Genomic DNA, 5,512 nt, shown 5'->3' on the forward strand with positions numbered 1-5,512 from the left:
CCCCCTGGTGTCAATATCATTGTGTCCCCCTGGTGTCAATATCATTGTGTCCCCCTGGTGTCAATATCATTGTGTCCCCCTGGTGTCAATATCATTGTGTCCCCCTGGTGTCAATATCATTGTGTCCCCCTGGTGTCAATATCATTGTGTCCCCCTGGTGTCAATATCATTGTGTCCCCCTGGTGTCAATATCATTGTGTCCCCCTGGTGTCAATATCATTGTGTCCCCCATGGTGTCATTATTATTGAGTCTCTTGGTGTACCCCTGGTGTCATTATTGCTGTGGTCCCCTGGTGTCATTATTATTGTGTCCCCCCTGGTATCATTATTATTGTGTCCCCTGGTGTCATTATTATTGTGCCCCCCATGTGTCATTATTATTGTATCCCCCCTGGTGTAATTATTATTGTGTCCCCCTGGTGTCATTATTATTGTGTCCCCCTGGTGCCATTATTATTGTGTCCCCCCCTGGTGTCATTATTATTGTGCCCCCCCTGGTGTCATTATTATTGTGCCCTCCCTGGTATTATTATTGTGTCCCCCTGGCGTCATTATTATTGTGGCCCCCTTGCTGTCATCATTATTGTGCCCCCCCTGGTGTCATCATTATTGTGCCCCCCGCCTGGTGTCATCAATAATATTGTGTCTCCTGGTGTCCCCCTGGTGTAATTATTACTGTATCCCCTGGTATCATTATTAGTGTCCCCTGGTGTCATTATTATTGTGTCCCCCCTGGTGTCATTATTGTGTCCCCCCTGGTGTCATCATTATTGTGTCCCCCTGGTGTCATTATTATTGTGCCCCCCACGGTGTCATCATTAATGTGCCCCCTGGTGTCATCATTAATGTGCCCCCCTGGTGTCATCATTATTGTGTCCCCCTGGTATCATCATTATTGTGTCCCCCCTGGTGTCATTATTGTTGTGTCCCCCCTGGTGTCATTATTGTTGTGTCCCCCCTGGTGTCATTATTGTTGTGTCCCCCCTGGTGTCATTATTGTTGTGTCCCCCCTGGTGTCATTATTGTTGTGTCCCCCCTGGTGTCATTATTGTTGTGTCCCCCCTGGTGTCATTATCGTTGTGTCCCCCCTGGTGTCATTATTGTTGTGTCCCCCCTGGTGTCATTATTGTTGTGTCCCCCCTGGTGTCATTATTGTTGTGTCCCCCCTGGTGTCATTATTGTTGTGTCCCCCCTGGTGTCATTATTGTTGTGTCCCCCCTGGTGTCATTATTGTTGTGTCCCCCCTGGTGTCATTATTGTTGTGTCCCCCCTGGTGTCATTATTGTTGTGTCCCCCCTGGTGTCATTATTGTTGTGTCCCCCCTGGTGTCATTATTGTTGTGTCCCCCCTGGTGTCATTATTGTTGTGTCCCCCCTGGTGTCATTATTGTTGTGTCCCCCCTGGTGTCATTATTGTTGTGTCCCCCCTGGTGTCATTATTGTTGTGTCCCCCCTGGTGTCATTATTGTTGTGTCCCCCCTGGTGTCATTATTTTTGTGTCCCCCCTGGTGTCATTATTGTTGTGTCCCCCCTGGTGTCATTATCGTGCCCCCTGGTGTCATTATTACTGTGGTCTCCTGGTGTCATTATCGTGCCCCCTGGTGTCATTATTATTGTGTCCCCCTGGTTTAATTAATATTGTGTCCCCCTGGTGTAATTATTTTTTTCCCCCTGGTATCATTATTATTGGGTCCCCTGGTGTCATTATTATTGTGTCGCCCTGGTGTCATTATTATTGTGCCACCCATGATGTCATTATTATTGTGCCCCCCATTGTGTCATCATTAGTGTGCCCCCCACGGTGTCATCATTAGTGTGCCCCCCACGGTGTCATCATTAGTGTGCCCCCCACGGTGTCATCATTAGTGTGCCCCCCACGGTGTCATCATTAGTGTGCCCCCCACGGTGTCATCATTAGTGTGCCCCCCACGGTGTCATCATTAGTGTGCCCCCCACGGTGTCATCATTAGTGTGCCCCCCACGGTGTCATCATTAATGTGCCCCCCTGGTGTCATCATTAATGTAAGGGAAGACCTTAGTGGAACGCCTACTGTTATGCACCCCAAATTGAACCAGCAGCAGTGCGGAAGAACTAGGAGCGCCCTCAATCTTGAGCGTCTCCCTAACAGAACGTATCGGAGCAGAGACCAATTTGCGCTCCTGAACCATGAGGGAAGCCGTCGACTAGTCCTTACTGGCCAACTCTGGCTGGGTAGAATCCCCAAGGTCAGGACGAGGCAACACCACAGAAAGCTCCCCTTCCTCTTCCGACTCCCCTGAAAGAACGGGGGAAGGCGATGACAGAGTGCGCTTTTTAGGGGGCCTCTGTGTTAACGCACGTTCAATGCGCGTCACAAAATCATCCCTAGCAGACAAAAAAACTTCCAAGGATAATGCAGGACCCCGAGGGGTGCAAGGGCAACTGGGAAAGGGATGCAGGCGTACAGGCCACACATAGAGGGGAATGGGAAGCATCATCAGAGAGACCGCCGACTGCTTGTCCCTGCGGTCCATGACACACCGCCCACACCACACTAACTGCCCCAGGACCACCGAGACCGCAGCAGTCAGAGAGGGACCCCAGCAGTACACACAATCCCACGTCTAAGTCACAGCAGCGGCACCAACAGCGTCCGTCCCTCAGCAACAACCACAAGACCCTGGATAGTCTGGAGGAGAGCTGCACATCCATCTGCAGCCAGCCAGTCGAGAGAAAGAACGCCCCTTCCTCCCGCCGCTGACACGAGGCCGGTCACAGGGAGGAAGTAACATCACCAGAAGGGAATCTGCCCTCAACAAAGATGGTGGGCACGGATCCTCCCCGGAGGCCGCAACACAGACCAGGGACTAAATTTGCGGCCGCCGCCGGACGACAAGCAGACACCTCCCCGGAGGCCGCAACACAGACCAGGGACTAAATTTGCGGCCGCCGCCGGACGACAAGCAGACACCATTCACCACCGCGGCGTTGGTGAGGTAGCGCCACTGTCTGGGCACAGCCAGGCTCCCCACACCTGTCCCACCAGTAGCAGTCTCCCAAAGGCAGAGCATCACGCACCTTAAGACCGGAGGATACACCACAAGGTAGGATGGTAGGGGGGGAGAGAGCAGCAAGGACACGGACCAACACCTACAGAGACAGGTCCAAACCGTAGGGACCTCAATGCAGGCAGTGCCCTGACCAGAACCAGGGACCCTCAGCACTGCAAGGCAGAAGCACTAACACTTAGCCACTGCGCTGTACTCCCACAAGGGCCACAACCCCACCAAGAGCTGACTAGCAGACAGGTTCCCACCGCACGGCCCCCACAGTAGACCGCCATACATACCTCCAGGGGAATGGTCAGACACCAGAGACAACGACAACCTCCAGGAAGTCCGCACGGGAGCATAACACTGCAACTAGGGCATGCAGGGATGGTGGACAAAACGGCCCTGATCTCAGTTGCAGTGCTGCCAGCTTGTGTGGAGTGCTGTGACTGGTAGGCCGAGACCCCGAGTCATATGCACCCCACCGGATAAAACCACAGGTGGCATAAAAAAAGAAATCAGTCGTCCCACCGTGACAGAGTCTGCATGCGCTCGTCGGTCGTACCAGGAAGACTACAAGGATCTACATACATCCCGCATGTTGCCCTGACAGCACTTGCTTGAAGATACAGCGAAAAAAGGGAGCAAAAAACGTAAAATATTTCAGAGAATTTATTTTCAAAAGCTCCTTACTCCTGACACTAGGCAAAACAATTGAGACTTGTCAGCAGGTGGGGGGTATAGCCACCAGCAGAGGCCACCCCTAGGCTGTCTGTCTTTTGCCTAGCGCCCTTCCCCTGCAGGTGGCGATATACCTTGTGATACATGATCTACGATCTGTTTCGTGCCCTTCAATGAACGAGAGACATGCTGATAGATGGGAGCGCGTGTGCTGGAGGAAAAGATTCAAGCGTCCATCTTGGTCCCGCTTCAGGCCAGGCCCCCCCTCCATTTAATGTTTTATCTATTCAGGTGAGCCACTACACCACAAACGTTATAAATCTAAAGACAACTGCATCATCAGATTGCAATATGTATGTGGTCAATATTTAGTTTTTTTAAGTCAAAAGGGAACAAATATGAACATTCCTAAATAAGTAATAATAAAAATAAGTACCAATGCTAACTACTGCAATTCTACTGCTGTCGGACTATTCACCATTGGGATTAATCTCTGGCATTTTACTTGAAAGGAGGATACACACTATGAATAACATTTGTAGTCTTAAAGCAAACTATACAGTATAATACAAAGGGGTTATTGACATTATAACACAAACATTTGGATAAGCTCACCTTAAATGGTTACTGCTCGGCCATTCTTGACAATGATCTGCCTGCAGATGGCCTGTACAACTTCAGATGTGGTACCCTGGCCCCCAATATCTGGAGTGTGCATCTGTGAGGAATGGGAAAAAACCATGAGATTTACAACTGAAGGCATCATGTTAATAAACAGCGATAGAAAACATGGGTACCAACAACATTTTCCACTGGAAGAACTCGACATTTGTTCTCAAAGTAAAATCCTTTTCTCCAGTAGTTCATTGAGGTACACAGTCTTTGGCTTATAGGTATACACTTCTGCATCTAGGAGGCTAAACGCTAGGACAAATTGAAAGGCTGGGCCATACCTAGTGGCTATGTCCCTATACATAATGAACACATGCAAAAACAACATGATGCACGGGGTCTATGTCTTCCATTGAGCTACTGCAGAAAATGTATATAGAGGAACACGCTTTAACCTTTGGGCTTTGAAACCCATTCCCCAAAAAATGGAGGAAAACAAATCGCATCAGTAGTCACCGTTCACGTGTCATAGCGTGACCATATCACACTGGCACGTGTAAGACCTTAATAACATAAAACCGTTACAGTTTCTCACCACTAACTTTCTCACCACTAACATACATAATTTTCATTTTGCCAGTAGATTTCACCTCCTAGAGCAATTGCACAGCTAACACATAGCAAGAGAAATAGAAAATACACATAACAAGAAAAAAGAAAATGTGCTCCTTCCTTGATCACATTCCACAAGTTTTCTGTTCAGTTTTCTGTTCTGACGCTCCCAGCAACTCCTTGCACATTCATGTTCTCTGCTAACAGTACAAACACTCCCCTCCACTCACCAACCAATCCTTATGATCTTAGCGCTGCAGGCCACACTGTACACCACCACAGCTGTACCCCTCCTCTCATAACTATACTTTCTTCACTCTCTCATTATATGCCTGCAGGAATCACAGGTCTTCGAAAACACTGTGCTGTCATGCCTTTACCCACCCCTGCTGTCAACACTCTCCCCTTACCATGGTGTCTTTATCCCTCCTCTCTCTCAATGTGCCTTGGAACACTTTGCCTTACTTTCACCACCACACCTGCAGACCCATCTTTTACACCAGAAAGCACCCCCTCCGACACTGAATACCCTGAACACTGAATGTCCCTTCATAGCTGTGCCCCCCCCCCCCCCCCCT

General features: G+C 49.4%; 1 long non-coding RNA gene across 1 annotated transcript in view; it reads right to left on the reverse strand.

The window, feature by feature from the left end:
- Positions 1-4,425, reverse strand: part of LOC108800439 — a 25,540-nt gene extending 21,115 nt beyond the window's left edge. The window contains exon 1 of the long non-coding RNA XR_001942097.1: positions 4,326-4,425. This is a non-coding gene — a long non-coding RNA (uncharacterized LOC108800439). The remainder of the gene's footprint in view (positions 1-4,325) is intronic.
- Between the last annotated feature and the right edge of the window lie 1,087 nt (positions 4,426-5,512).

Source organism: Nanorana parkeri, unplaced genomic scaffold, assembly GCF_000935625.1.
Source record: "Nanorana parkeri isolate BGI_ZX_2015 unplaced genomic scaffold, ASM93562v1 scaffold2025, whole genome shotgun sequence".
Classification (NCBI taxonomy): Eukaryota; Metazoa; Chordata; class Amphibia; order Anura; family Dicroglossidae; genus Nanorana; species Nanorana parkeri.